At 48.3% G+C, this 15,604-nt stretch overlaps 1 pseudogene; it reads left to right on the forward strand.

The window, feature by feature from the left end:
• Positions 1-15,601, forward strand: part of LOC124024356 — a 71,211-nt pseudogene extending 55,610 nt beyond the window's left edge.
• Positions 15,602-15,604: the final 3 nt, after the last annotated feature.

Raw genomic sequence — 15,604 nt, forward strand, 5'->3', positions numbered from 1 at the left:
AGTGGGAGCGTTGCCGCTGGCCTTCTTGGGGATGCACCAGGCGCCGGGACCGGACGAGGAGAAGGGAGAGAGCCACGACGCCACGCTGTGGAGCGAAGTCTGGCAGGAACACGTACCAGGTTAGAGAGAGAGAGAGAGAAAAACATACCTGGTCAGAGAGAGAGGAGAGAAACACTCACCTGGTCAGAGAGAGAGAGGGAGAAACACACACCTGGTCAGATAGAGAGAGAGAAACACACACCTGGTCAGAGAGGGAGAGAGGAGAGAAACACACACTTGGTCAGAGAGAGGAGAGGAGAGAAACACACACCTGGTCAGAGAGGAGAGAAACACACACCTGGTCAGAGAGGAGAGAAACACACACCTGGTCAGAGAGAGAGAGGAGAGAAACACACACCTGGTCAGAGAGAGAGGAGAGAAACACACACCTGGTCAGAGAGAGGAGAGAAACACACACCTGGTCAGAGAGAGAGAGGAGAGAGAAACACACCTGGTCAGAGAGAGAGAGGAGAGAGAAACACACCTGGTCAGAGAGAGAGAGGAGAGAGGAGAGAAACACACACCTGGTCAGAGAGAGAGAGGAGAGAAACACACACCTGGTCAGAGAGAGAGGAGAGAAACACACACCTGGTCAGAGAGAGAGAGGAGAGAAACACACACCTGGTCAGAGAGAGAGGAGAGAAACACACCTGGTCAGAGGGAGGGAGAGAAACACACACCTGGTCAGAGGGAGAGGAGAGAAACACACACCTGGTCAGAGGGAGAGGAGAGAAACACACACCTGGTCAGAGGGAGAGGAGAGAAACACACACCTGGTCAGAGAGAGAGGAGAGAAACACACACCTGGTCAGAGAGAGAGGAGAGAAACACACACCTGGTCAGAGAGAGAGGAGAGAAACACACACCTGGTCAGAGAGAGGAGAGAAACACACACCTGGTCAGAGACACCTGGACACTCACAGTGGAGAGTCACTATGGACTAAGGCTCTGTAGAGTGAGTGTCTGGTCGAAGGCACTGTATTGTAGTGTTAGCTGTGCCACTAGAGATTCTGGGTTCGAGTCCGGGCTCCGTTACATCCGGCCACGACCGGGAGACCCATGGGGCGTACGATTGGCTCAGCGTCGTCCGGGTTAAGGGAGGGTTTGGCCGGGCAGGAACGTCCTTGTCCCATCGCGCTCTAGCGACTCCTGTGACGGGCCGGGCGCAGTGCACGCTGACACGGTCGTCTGGCGCGTTGGTGCCTTTTGGTCCTAGACTTGGCACTCCGGTACCGCTTGCCGTGTGGTAGTAGAGAGAGCAGTCTATGACTGGGGTGGCTGGGGTCGTTGACCATTTTTAGGGCCTTCCTCTGACTACCACTTGGATACCACGAAGACGGAGGTTAAAAATAAATCAATAGGAAAGACAAAACATTTTGACCTTTTCAACCCCTGACCTCTCGTGTCCTCCAGGAAGCTTTGGGGGCATCCGCCTCTACATGACGGAGCTGATCGACATTACCCAGAAGGCCTTGCAGTCCCAGTCGTGGAAGATGAAGGCCCAGGGCGCGGCTGCCATGGCGTCCATCGCTAAGCAACAGACGGGTTCTCTGGTCGCCCCTCACCTGGGTATGGTGTTGTCCGCTCTACTGCAGGGACTGGTTGGACGCACCTGGACTGGAAAGGTGTGTGTGTGTGTGTGTGTGTGTGTGTGTGTGTGTGTGTGTGTGTGTGTGTGTGTGTGTGTGTGTGTGTGTGTGTGTGTGTGTGTGTGTGAGAGATAAAGTGGTCGGTAGAAGAGGGGGGGGTTCTTATAAGAGTTGAGGTTGTAATTAACTTGACCAACTTGTGTCTAGTACAGATGTCTTCTCACACCAGTTGTTTGTGTTTCGTACAGATGTCTTCTCACACCAGTTGTTTGTGTCTAGTACAGATGTCTTCTCACACCAGTTGTTTGTGTCTAGTACAGATGTCTTCTCACACCAGTTGTTTGTGTCTAGTGTTTAGTACAGATGTCTTCTCACACCAGTTGTTTGTGTTTAGTACAGATGTCTTCTCACACCAGTTGTTTGTGTCTAGTACAGATGTCTTCTCACACCAGTTGTTTGTGTCTAGTGTTTAGTACAGATGTCTTCTCACACCAGTTGTTTGTGTTTAGTACAGATGTCTTCTCACACCAGTTGTTTGTGTTTAGCACAGATGTCTTCTCACACCAGTTGTTTGTGTTTAGCACAGATGTCTTCTCACACCAGTTGTTTGTGTCTAGTACAGATGTCTTCTCACACCAGTTGTTTGTGTTTAGTACAGATGTCTTCTCACACCAGTTGTTTGTGTTTAGTACAGATGTCTTCTCACACCAGTTGTTTGTGTTTAGTACAGATGTCTTCTCACACCAGTTGTTTGTGTTTAGTACAGATGTCTTCTCACACCAGTTGTTTGTGTTTAGTACAGATGTCTTCTCACACCAGTTGTTTGTGTTTAGTACAGATGTCTTCTCACACCAGTTGTTTGTGTTTAGTACAGATGTCTTCTCACACCAGTTGTTTGTGTTTAGTACAGATGTCTTCTCACACCAGTTGTTTGTGTCTAGTGTTTAGTACAGATGTCTTCTCACACCAGTTGTTTGTGTCTAGTGTTTAGTACAGATGTCTTCTCACACCAGTTGTTTGTCTAGTGTTTAGTACAGATGTCTTCTCACACCAGTTGTTTGTGTTTAGTACAGATGTCTTCTCACACCAGTTGTTTGTGTCTAGTACAGATGTCTTCTCACACCAGTTGTTTGTGTCTAGTACAGATGTCTTCTCACACCAGTTGTTTGTGTTTAGTACAGATGTCTTCTCACACCAGTTGTTTGTGTCTAGTGTTTAGTACAGATGTCTTCTCACACCAGTTGTTTGTGTCTAGTGTTTAGTACAGATGTCTTCTCACACCAGTTGTTTGTGTCTAGTGTTTAGTACAGATGTCTTCTCACACCAGTTGTTTGTGTCTAGTGTTTAGTACAGATGTCTTCTCACACCAGTTGTTTGTGTCTAGTGTTTAGTACAGATGTCTTCTCACACCAGTTGTTTGTGTTTAGTACAGATGTCTTCTCACACCAGTTGTTTGTCTAGTGTTTAGTACAGATGTCTTCTCACACCAGTTGTTTGTCTAGTGTTTAGTACAGATGTCTTCTCACACCAGTTGTTTGTCTAGTGTTTAGTACAGATGTCTTCTCACACCAGTTGTTTGTGTCTAGTACAGATGTCTTCTCACACCAGTTGTTTGTGTCTAGTACAGATGTCTTCTCACACCAGTTGTTTGTCTAGTGTCTAGTACAGATGTCTTCTCACACCAGTTGTTTGTCTAGTGTTTAGTACAGATGTCTTCTCACACCAGTTGTTTGTGTTTAGTACAGATGTCTTCTCACACCAGTTGTTTGTGTTTAGTACAGATGTCTTCTCACACCAGTTGTTTGTGTTTCGTACAGATGTCTTCTCACACCAGTTGTTTGTGTCTAGTACAGATGTCTTCTCACACCAGTTGTTTGTGTCTAGTACAGATGTCTTCTCACACCAGTTGTTTGTGTTTAGTACAGATGTCTTCTCACACCAGTTGTTTGTGTTTAGTACAGATGTCTTCTCACACCAGTTGTTTGTGTCTAGTACAGATGTCTTCTCACACCAGTTGTTTGTGTCTAGTACAGATGTCTTCTCACACCAGTTGTTTGTGTTTAGTACAGATGTCTTCTCACACCAGTTGTTTGTGTTTAGTACAGATGTCTTCTCACACCAGTTGTTTGTGTTTAGTACAGATGTCTTCTCACACCAGTTGTTTGTGTTTAGTACAGATGTCTTCTCACACCAGTTGTTTGTGTTTAGTACAGATGTCTTCTCACACCAGTTGTTTGTGTTTAGTACAGATGTCTTCTCACACCAGTTGTTTGTGTTTAGTACAGATGTCTTCTCACACCAGTTGTTTGTGTTTAGTACAGATGTCTTCTCACACCAGTTGTTTGTGTCTAGTGTTTAGTACAGATGTCTTCTCACACCAGTTGTTTGTGTCTAGTGTTTAGTACAGATGTCTTCTCACACCAGTTGTTTGTCTAGTGTTTAGTACAGATGTCTTCTCACACCAGTTGTTTGTGTTTAGTACAGATGTCTTCTCACACCAGTTGTTTGTGTCTAGTACAGATGTCTTCTCACACCAGTTGTTTGTGTCTAGTACAGATGTCTTCTCACACCAGTTGTTTGTGTTTAGTACAGATGTCTTCTCACACCAGTTGTTTGTGTCTAGTGTTTAGTACAGATGTCTTCTCACACAGTTGTTTGTGTCTAGTGTTTAGTACAGATGTCTTCTCACACCAGTTGTTTGTGTCTAGTGTTTAGTACAGATGTCTTCTCACACCAGTTGTTTGTGTCTAGTGTTTAGTACAGATGTCTTCTCACACCAGTTGTTTGTGTCTAGTGTTTAGTACAGATGTCTTCTCACACCAGTTGTTTGTGTTTAGTACAGATGTCTTCTCACACCAGTTGTTTGTCTAGTGTTTAGTACAGATGTCTTCTCACACCAGTTGTTTGTCTAGTGTTTAGTACAGATGTCTTCTCACACCAGTTGTTTGTCTAGTGTTTAGTACAGATGTCTTCTCACACCAGTTGTTTGTGTCTAGTACAGATGTCTTCTCACACCAGTTGTTTGTGTCTAGTACAGATGTCTTCTCACACCAGTTGTTTGTCTAGTGTCTAGTACAGATGTCTTCTCACACCAGTTGTTTGTCTAGTGTTTAGTACAGATGTCTTCTCACACCAGTTGTTTGTGTTTAGTACAGATGTCTTCTCACACCAGTTGTTTGTGTTTAGTACAGATGTCTTCTCACACCAGTTGTTTGTCTAGTGTTTAGTACAGATGTCTTCTCACACCAGTTGTTTGTCTAGTGTTTAGTACAGATGTCTTCTCACACCAGTTGTTTGTCTAGTGTTTAGTACAGATGTCTTCTCACACCAGTTGTTTGTGTTTAGTACAGATGTCTTCTCACACCAGTTGTTTGTCTAGTGTTTAGTACAGATGTCTTCTCACACCAGTTGTTTGTCTAGTGTTTAGTACAGATGTCTTCTCACACCAGTTGTTTGTGTTTAGTACAGATGTCTTCTCACACCAGTTGTTTGTGTCTAGTGTTTAGTACAGATGTCTTCTCACACCAGTTGTTTGTCTAGTGTTTAGTACAGATGTCTTCTCACACCAGTTGTTTGTGTTTAGTACAGATGTCTTCTCACACCAGTTGTTTGTGTCTAGTGTCTAGTACAGATGTCTTCTCACACCAGTTGTTTGTGTTTAGTACAGATGTCTTCTCACACCAGTTGTTTGTGTCTAGTACAGATGTCTTCTCACACCAGTTGTTTGTGTTTAGTACAGATGTCTTCTCACACCAGTTGTTTGTCTAGTGTTTAGTACAGATGTCTTCTCACACCAGTTGTTTGTCTAGTGTTTAGTACAGATGTCTTCTCACACCAGTTGTTTGTCTAGTGTTTAGTACAGATGTCTTCTCACACCAGTTGTTTGTGTCTAGTGTTTAGTACAGATGTCTTCTCACACCAGTTGTTTGTGTCTAGTGTTTAGTACAGATGTCTTCTCACACCAGTTGTTTGTCTAGTGTTTAGTACAGATGTCTTCTCACACCAGTTGTTTGTGTTTAGTACAGATGTCTTCTCACACCAGTTGTTTGTGTCTAGTGTCTAGTACAGATGTCTTCTCACACCAGTTGTTTGTGTCTAGTACAGATGTCTTCTCACACCAGTTGTTTGTGTCTAGTGTCTAGTACAGATGTCTTCTCACACCAGTTGTTTGTGTCTAGTACAGATGTCTTCTCACACCAGTTGTTTGTGTTTAGTACAGATGTCTTCTCACACCAGTTGTTTGTCTAGTGTTTAGTACAGATGTCTTCTCACACCAGTTGTTTGTCTAGTGTTTAGTACAGATGTCTTCTCACACCAGTTGTTTGTCTAGTGTTTAGTACAGATGTCTTCTCACACCAGTTGTTTGTGTCTAGTGTTTAGTACAGATGTCTTCTCACACCAGTTGTTTGTGTCTAGTGTTTAGTACAGATGTCTTCTCACACCAGTTGTTTGTCTAGTGTTTAGTACAGATGTCTTCTCACACCAGTTGTTTGTGTTTAGTACAGATGTCTTCTCACACCAGTTGTTTGTGTCTAGTGTCTAGTACAGATGTCTTCTCACACCAGTTGTTTGTGTCTAGTACAGATGTCTTCTCACACCAGTTGTTTGTGTTTAGTACAGATGTCTTCTCACACCAGTTGTTTGTGTCTAGTGTAGATGTCTTCTCACACCAGTTGTTTGTGTCTAGTGTTTAGTACAGATGTCTTCTCACACCAGTTGTTTGTGTCTAGTGTTTAGTACAGATGTCTTCTCACACCAGTTGTTTGTGTCTAGTGTTTAGTACAGATGTCTTCTCACACCAGTTGTTTGTGTCTAGTACAGATGTCTTCTCACACCAGTTGTTTGTCTAGTGTTTAGTACAGATGTCTTCTCACACCAGTTGTTTGTCTAGTGTTTAGTACAGATGTCTTCTCACACCAGTTGTTTGTGTTTAGTACAGATGTCTTCTCACACCAGTTGTTTGTCTAGTGTTTAGTACAGATGTCTTCTCACACCAGTTGTTTGTCTAGTGTTTAGTACAGATGTCTTCTCACACCAGTTGTTTGTGTTTAGTACAGATGTCTTCTCACACCAGTTGTTTGTGTCTAGTGTCTAGTACAGATGTCTTCTCACACCAGTTGTTTGTGTTTAGTACAGATGTCTTCTCACACCAGTTGTTTGTGTCTAGTGTTTAGTACAGATGTCTTCTCACACCAGTTGTTTGTGTCTAGTGTTTAGTACAGATGTCTTCTCACACCAGTTGTTTGTGTTTAGTACAGATGTCTTCTCACACCAGTTGTTTGTGTCTAGTGTTTAGTACAGATGTCTTCTCACACCAGTTGTTTGTGTCTAGTGTTTAGTACAGATGTCTTCTCACACCAGTTGTTTGTCTAGTGTTTAGTACAGATGTCTTCTCACACCAGTTGTTTGTGTTTAGTACAGATGTCTTCTCACACCAGTTGTTTGTGTCTAGTGTCTAGTACAGATGTCTTCTCACACCAGTTGTTTGTGTTTAGTACAGATGTCTTCTCACACCAGTTGTTTGTGTTTAGTACAGATGTCTTCTCACACCAGTTGTTTGTGTCTAGTGTTTAGTACAGATGTCTTCTCACACCAGTTGTTTGTGTCTAGTACAGATGTCTTCTCACACCAGTTGTTTGTGTTTAGTACAGATGTCTTCTCACACCAGTTGTTTGTCTAGTGTCTAGTACAGATGTCTTCTCACACCAGTTGTTTGTGTTTAGTACAGATGTCTTCTCACACCAGTTGTTTGTGTTTAGTACAGATGTCTTCTCACACCAGTTGTTTGTGTCTAGTACAGATGTCTTCTCACACCAGTTGTTTGTGTTTAGTACAGATGTCTTCTCACACCAGTTGTTTGTCTAGTGTTTAGTACAGATGTCTTCTCACACCAGTTGTTTGTCTAGTGTTTAGTACAGATGTCTTCTCACACCAGTTGTTTGTCTAGTGTTTAGTACAGATGTCTTCTCACACCAGTTGTTTGTGTTTAGTACAGATGTCTTCTCACACCAGTTGTTTGTGTCTAGTGTTTAGTACAGATGTCTTCTCACACCAGTTGTTTGTGTCTAGTACAGATGTCTTCTCACACCAGTTGTTTGTGTTTAGTACAGATGTCTTCTCACACCAGTTGTTTGTCTAGTGTTTAGTACAGATGTCTTCTCACACCAGTTGTTTGTCTAGTGTTTAGTACAGATGTCTTCTCACACCAGTTGTTTGTGTTTAGTACAGATGTCTTCTCACACCAGTTGTTTGTCTAGTGTTTAGTACAGATGTCTTCTCACACCAGTTGTTTGTCTAGTGTTTAGTACAGATGTCTTCTCACACCAGTTGTTTGTGTCTAGTGTCTAGTACAGATGTCTTCTCACACCAGTTGTTTGTGTCTAGTGTTTAGTACAGATGTCTTCTCACACCAGTTGTTTGTGTTTAGTACAGATGTCTTCTCACACCAGTTGTTTGTGTCTAGTGTCTAGTACAGATGTCTTCTCACACCAGTTGTTTGTGTCTAGTGTTTAGTACAGATGTCTTCTCACACCAGTTGTTTGTGTTTAGTACAGATGTCTTCTCACACCAGTTGTTTGTGTCTAGTACAGATGTCTTCTCACACCAGTTGTTTGTGTTTAGCACAGATGTCTTCTCACACCAGTTGTTTGTGTTTAGCACAGATGTCTTCTCACACCAGTTGTTTGTGTTTAGCACAGATGTCTTCTCACACCAGTTGTTTGTGTTTAGTACAGATGTCTTCTCACACCAGTTGTTTGTGTTTAGTACAGATGTCTTCTCACACCAGTTGTTTGTGTTTAGCACAGATGTCTTCTCACACCAGTTGTTTGTGTCTAGCACAGATGTCTTCTCACACCAGTTGTTTGTGTTTAGTACAGATGTCTTCTCACACCAGTTGTTTGTGTCTAGTGTTTAGTACAGATGTCTTCTCACACCAGTTGTTTGTGTCTAGTACAGATGTCTTCTCACACCAGTTGTTTGTGTCTAGTACAGATGTCTTCTCACACCAGTTGTTTGTGTCTAGTGTTTAGTACAGATGTCTTCTCACACCAGTTGTTTGTGTCTAGTACAGATGTCTTCTCACACCAGTTGTTTGTGTCTAGTACAGATGTCTTCTCACACCAGTTGTTTGTGTCTAGTACAGATGTCTTCTCACACCAGTTGTTTGTGTCTAGTGTTTAGTACAGATGTCTTCTCACCAGTTGTTTGTGTTTAGTACAGATGTCTTCTCACACCAGTTGTTTGTGTCTAGTACAGATGTCTTCTCACACCAGTTGTTTGTGTCTAGTACAGATGTCTTCTCACACCAGTTGTTTGTGTCTAGTACAGATGTCTTCTCACACCAGTTGTTTGTTTGTCCACAGGAGGAGCTGTTGAACGCCATCGGCTCTGTGGTGTCTAAGTGCAGGTACGGTTTCTCCTCTCCTTCTGACACTAGGAGCAGTCTGTCTGGCTGGCTCTCCTTCTGACACTAGGAGCAGTCTGGCTGGCTGGCTCTCCTTCTGACACTAGGAGCAGTCTGGCTGGCTGGCTCTCCTTCTGACACTAGGAGCAGTCTGGCTGGCTGGCTCTCCTTCTGACACTAGGAGCAGTCTGGCTGGCTGGCTCTCCTTCTGACACTAGGAGCAGTCTGGCTGGCTGGCTCTCCTTCTGACACTAGGAGCAGTCTGGCTGGCTGGCTCTCCTTCTGACACTAGGAGCAGTCTGGCTGGCTGGCTCTCCTTCTGACACTAGGAGCAGTCTGGCTGGCTGGCTCTCCTTCTGACACTAGGAGCAGTCTGGCTGGCTGGCTCTCCTTCTGACACTAGGAGCAGTCTGGCTGGCTGGCTCTCCTTCTGACACTAGGAGCGGTCTGGCTGGCTGGCTCTCCTTCTGACACTAGGAGCGGTCTGGCTGGCTGGCTCTCCTTCTGACACTAGGAGCGGTCTGGCTGGCTGGCTCTCCTTCTGACACTAGGAGCGGTCTGGCTGGCTGGCTCTCCTTCTGACACTAGGACACTAGCGGTCTGGCTGGCTGGCTCTCCTTCTGACACTAGGAGCGGTCTGGCTGGCTGGCTCTCCTTCTGACACTAGGAGCGGTCTGGCTGGCTGGCTCTCCTTCTGACACTAGGAGCGGTCTGGCTGGCTGGCTCTCCTTCTGACACTAGGAGCGGTCTGGCTGGCTGGCTCTCCTTCTGACACTAGGAGCGGTCTGGCTGGCTGGCTCTCCTTCTGACACTAGGAGCAGTCTGGCTGGCTGGCTCTCCTTCTGACACTAGGAGCAGTCTGGCTGGCTGGCTCTCCTTCTGACACTAGGAGCAGTCTGGCTGGCTGGCTCTTGTCCCTGTGATGGGGAGGATGTTGGTGATGATGAGGAGGATGTTGGTGATGATGAGGAGGATGTTGGTGATGATGAGGAGGATGTTGGTGATGATGAGGAGGATGTTGGTGATGATGAGGAGGATGTTGGTGATGATGAGGAGGATGTTGGTGATGATGAGGAGGATGTTGGTGATGATGAGGAGGATGTTGGTGATGATGGGGAGGATGTTGGTGATGGGGAGGATGTTGGTGATGGGGAGGATGTTGGTGATGGGGAGGATGTTGGTGAGAATGAGGAGGGATGTTGGTGATGATGAGGGATGTTGGTGATGATGAGGGATGTTGGTGATGATGAGGGATGTTGGTGATGATGATGAGGAGTATGTTGTGTGTTAGTGGTGAACTCCAGAAGTCCTCCCCGGGCCAGCCCAGTGTTCCAGAGGTGATAGATCTGGTGTTGAAGGAGTGTCGTAAAGACAACCTGGTCTACAAGATGGCTGCCCTGGGCTGTGCTGCTGATGTCCTGCAGGCCACACAGGAAGACCGCTTCAGTGACATGGCAGACATACTCATACCACTCATTAAGAAGGTGAGAGAGAGAGAGTATATCTCAGACATACTCATACCACTCATTAAGAAGGTGAGAGAGAGAGTATATCTCAGACATACTCATACCACTCATTAAGAAGGTGAGAGAGGGAGAGAGAGTATATGGCAGACATACTCATACCACTCATTAAGAAGGTGAGAGAGAGAGAGAGTATATCTCAGACATACTCATACCACTCATTAAGAAGGTGAGAGAGAGAGTATATCTCAGACATACTCATACCACTCATTAAGAAGGGGAGAGAGAGAGTATATCTCAGACATACTCATACCACTCATTAAGAAGGTGAGAGAGAGAGAGAGTATATCTCAGACATACTCATACCACTCATTAAGAAGGTGAGAGAGGGAGAGAGTATATGGCAGACATACTCATACCACTCATTAAGAAGGTGAGAGAGGGAGAGAGTATATGGCAGACATACTCATACCACTCATTAAGAAGGTGAGAGAGGGAGAGAGAGTATATCTCAGACATACTCATACCACTCATTAAGAAGGTGAGAGAGAGAGAGTATATCTCAGACATACTCATACCACTCATTAAGAAGGTGAGAGAGAGAGAGTATATCTCAGACATACTCATACCACTCATTAAGAAGGTGAGAGAGAGAGAGAGAGTATATCTCAGACATACTCATACCACTCATTAAGAAGGTGAGAGAGAGTTTGTGTATTTGTCCTTTATGACATCAGTGTTCTTTCGATTGGTCCAAAATGTGTGATGTCTGATCCTGTGTTTACAGAACTCTGCAGCAACTTCGAGGTTGAGACATGATAGCGATGACGATCGGGATGAGAAGGAGAAGGAGTTGCAGACTGAAGCTCTACTCTGTGCCTTCCAGACGCTGGGCAAGACCTGGCCCAACAACGCACAAACTCAGGGTAAGGATCTGACTGGCCCAACAACGCACAAACTCAGGGTAAGGATCTGACTGGCCCGACGACAAGACAAACCCAGGGTAAGGTTCTGACTGGCCCGACGACAAGACAAACCCAGGGTAAGGTTCTGACTGGCCCAACAACACACAAACCCAGGGTAAGGATCTGACTGGCCCAACGACGGCACAAACCCAGGGTAAGGTTCTGACTGGCCCAACAACACACAAACCCAGGGTAAGGTTCTGACTGGCCCAACAACACAAACCCAGGGTGAGGTTCTGACTGGCCCAACGACACACAAACCCAGGGAAGGTTCTGACTGGCCCAACGACGAGACAAACCCAGGGTGAGGTTTGTAAATGTTTTGGTCTAATTTCAATAGAAGCCAAAACATTAAGGGGATTATATCAGAAGTGATTGTAATTGTATTGTAGTCCTGTGTGTTTAATGCCGTGTCTCTTCCCAGAGCGTTTCCAGTTGGACCTGTGCTGTCTGATGTGTGAGAGGTTGAAACTCAGTACCTGGAGGGTCCAGGTGGGGGTGCTACAGTCTATGAAGACATACTTCCAGAGGTAAGGACACAAACACACAGTCTATGAAGGTTGTGGAGGGTTTCTCTACGGGAGGGTTTCTCTACGGGAGGGTTTCTCTACGGGAGGGTTTCTCTACGGGAGGGTTTCTCTACGGGAGGGTTTCTCTACGGGAGGGTTTCTCTACGGGAGGGTTTCTCTACGGGAGGGTTTCTCTACGGGAGGGTTTCTCTACGGGAGGGTTTCTCTACGGGAGGGTTTCTCTACGGGAGGGTTTCTCTACGGGAGGGTTTCTCTACGGGAGGGTTTCTCTACGGGAGGGTTTCTCTACGGGAGGGTTTCTCTCCAGGAACAGGGTTGGAGTTAAAACCTACAGGAGGGTTTCTCTCCAGGAACAGGGTTGGAGTTAAAACCTACAGGAGGGTTTCTCTCCAGGAACAGGGTTGGAGTTAAAACCTACAGGAGGGTTTCTCTCCAGGAACAGGGTTGGAGTTAAAACCTACAGGAGGGTTTCTCTACAGGAGGGTTTCTCTACAGGAGGGTTTCTCTCCAGGAACAGGGTTGGAGTTAAAACCTACAGGAGGGTCTCCAGGAACAGGGTTGGAGAGCCCTGTTCTATGCCTATCTAGATCTGAAAGACTTAAAACATATTTCTAGCCTATTGGAGGGTGAGGTGGAGCTGCTTCCTCTGGCCTATTGGAGGGTGTGGTGGAGCTGCTTCCTCTGGCCTATTGGAGGGCGAGGTGGAGCTGCTTCCTCTGGCCTATTGGAGGGCGAGGTGGAGCTGCTTCCTCTGGCCTATTGGAGGGCGAGGTGGAGCTGCTTCCTCTGGCCTATTGGAGGTGGAGCTGCTTCCTCTGGCCTATTGGAGGGCGAGGTGGAGCTGCTTCCTCTGGCCTATTGGAGGGCGAGGTGGAGCTGCTTCCTCTGGCCTATTGGAGGGCGAGGTGGAGCTGCTTCCTCTGGCCTATTGGAGGGCGAGGTGGAGCTGCTTCCTCTGGCCTATTGGAGGGCGAGGTGGAGCTGCTTCCTCTGGCCTATTGGAGGGCGAGGTGGAGCTGCTTCCTCTGGCCTATTGGAGGGCGAGGTGGAGCTGCTTCCTCTGGCCTATTGGAGGGCGAGGTGGAGCTGCTTCCTCTGGCCTATTGGAGGGCGAGGTGGAGCTGCTTCCTCTGGCCTATTGGAGGGCGAGGTGGAGCTGCTTCCTCTGGCCTATTGGAGGGCGAGGTGGAGCTGCTTCCTCTGGCCTATTGGAGGGGCGAGGTGGAGCTGCTTCCTCTGGCCTATTGGAGGGCGGTGGAGCTGCTTCCTCTGGCCTATTGGAGGGCGAGGTGGAGCTGCTTCCTCTGGCCTATTGGAAGGTGAGGTGGAGCTGCTTCCTCTAGCCTATTGGAGGGCGAGGTGGAGCTGCTTCCTCTGGCCTATTGGAGGGCGAGGTGGAGCTGCTTCCTCTGGCCTATTGGAGGGCGAGGTGGAGCTGCTTCCTCTGGCCTATTGGAGGGTGTGGTGGAGCTGCTTCCTCTGGCCTATTGGAGGGTGTGGTGGAGCTGCTTCCTCTGGCCTATTGGAGGGCGAGGTGGAGCTGCTTCCTCTGGCCTATTGGAGGGCGAGGTGGAGCTGCTTCCTCTGGCCTATTGGAGGGCGAGGTGGAGCTGCTTCCTCTGGCCTATTGGAGGGCGAGGTGGAGCTGCTTCCTCTGGCCTATTGGAGGGCGAGGTGGAGCTGCTTCCTCTGGCCTATTGGAGGGCGAGGTGGAGCTGCTTCCTCTGGCCTATTGGAGGGCGAGGTGGAGCTGCTTCCTCTGGCCTATTGGAGGGTGAGGTGGAGCTGCTTCCTCTGGCCTATTGGAGGGTGAGGTGGAGCTGCTTCCTCTGGCCTATTGGAGGGCGAGGTGGAGCTGCTTCCTCTGGCCTATTGGAGGGCGAGGTGGAGCTGCTTCCTCTGGCCTATTGGAGGGCGAGGTGGAGCTGCTTCCTCTGGCCTATTGGAGGTGGAGCTGCTTCCTCTGGCCTATTGGAGGGCGAGGTGGAGCTGCTTCCTCTGGCCTATTGGAGGGCGAGGTGGAGCTGCTTCCTCTGGCCTATTGGAGGGCGAGGTGGAGCTGCTTCCTCTGGCCTATTGGAGGGCGAGGTGGAGCTGCTTCCTCTGGCCTATTGGAGGGCGAGGTGGAGCTGCTTCCTCTGGCCTATTGGAGGGCGAGGTGGAGCTGCTTCCTCTGGCCTATTGGAGGGCGAGGTGGAGCTGCTTCCTCTGGCCTATTGGAAGGTGAGGTGGAGCTGCTTCCTCTAGCCTATTGGAGGGCGAGGTGGAGCTGCTTCCTCTGGCCTATTGGAGGGCGAGGTGGAGCTGCTTCCTCTGGCCTATTGGAGGGTGAGGTGGAGCTGCTTCCTCTGGCCTATTGGAGGGTGAGGTGGAGCTGCTTCCTCTGGCCTATTGGAGTGGAGCTGCTTCCTCTGGCCTATTGGAGGCGGAGCTGCTTCCTCTGGCCTATTGGAGGGCGAGGTGGAGCTGCTTCCTCTGGCCTATTGGAGGGCGAGTGGAGCTGCTTCCTCTGGCCTATTGGAGGGCGAGGTGGAGCTGCTTCCTCTGGCCTATTGGAGGTGGAGCTGCTTCCTCTGGCCTATTGGAGGGCGAGGTGGGCTGCTTCCTCTGGCTATTGGAGGGCGAGGTGGAGCTGCTTCCTCTGGCCTATTGGAGGGCGAGGTGGAGCTGCTTCCTCTGGCCTATTGGAGGGCGAGGTGGAGCTGCTTCCTCTGGCCTATTGGAGGGCGAGGTGGAGCTGCTTCCTCTGGCCTATTGGAGGGCGAGGTGGAGCTGCTTCCTCTGGCCTATTGGAGGGTGAGGTGGAGCTGCTTCCTCTGGCCTATTGGAGGGCGAGGTGGAGCTGCTTCCTCTGGCCTATTGGAGGGTGAGGTGGAGCTGCTTCCTCTAGCCTATTGGAGGGCGAGGTGGAGCTGCTTCCTCTGGCCTATTGGAGGGCGAGGTGGAGCTGCTTCCTCTAGCCTATTGGAGGGCGAGGTGGAGCTGCTTCCTCTGGCCTATTGGAGGGTGAGGTGGAGCTGCTTCCTCTGGCCTATTGGAGGGCGAGGTGGAGCTGCTTCCTCTGGCCTATTGGAGGTGAGGGTGGAGCTGCTTCCTCTGGCCTATTGAGGGCGAGGTGGAGCTGGGCCTATTGAGGTGGAGCTGCTTCTCTGGCCTATTGGAGGGCGAGGTGGAGCTGCTTCCTCTGGCCTATTGGAGGGCGAGGTGGAGCTGCTTCCTCTGGCCTATTGGAGGGCGAGGTGGAGCTGCTCTCTGGCCTAGGAGGGCGAGGTGGAGCTGCTTCCTCTGGCCTATTGGAGGGCGAGGTGGAGCTGCTTCCTCTGGCCTATTGGAGGGCGAGGTGGAGCTGCTTCCTCTGGCCTATTGGAGGGCGAGGTGGAGCTGCTTCCTCTGGCCTATTGGAGGGCGAGGTGGAGCTGCTTCCTCTGGCCTATTGGAGGGCGAGGTGGAGCTGCTGTCATGCCTCTCCTGTCCTTTCTGACCGGTACATGTTGGTCTCCATCTGATTTGATAAACTATTTTCTCTTGTTGTTCCTTCCTGTGTAGGTTGCTACTGTTGGAGAAAGACAACCAGAACCTCACAGCCTTGTCCCTTATTCTCACTGAGACATGC

The sequence above is a fragment of the Oncorhynchus gorbuscha genome, unplaced genomic scaffold (assembly GCF_021184085.1).
Source record: "Oncorhynchus gorbuscha isolate QuinsamMale2020 ecotype Even-year unplaced genomic scaffold, OgorEven_v1.0 Un_scaffold_1828, whole genome shotgun sequence".
Lineage (NCBI taxonomy): Eukaryota > Metazoa > Chordata > Actinopteri > Salmoniformes > Salmonidae > Oncorhynchus > Oncorhynchus gorbuscha.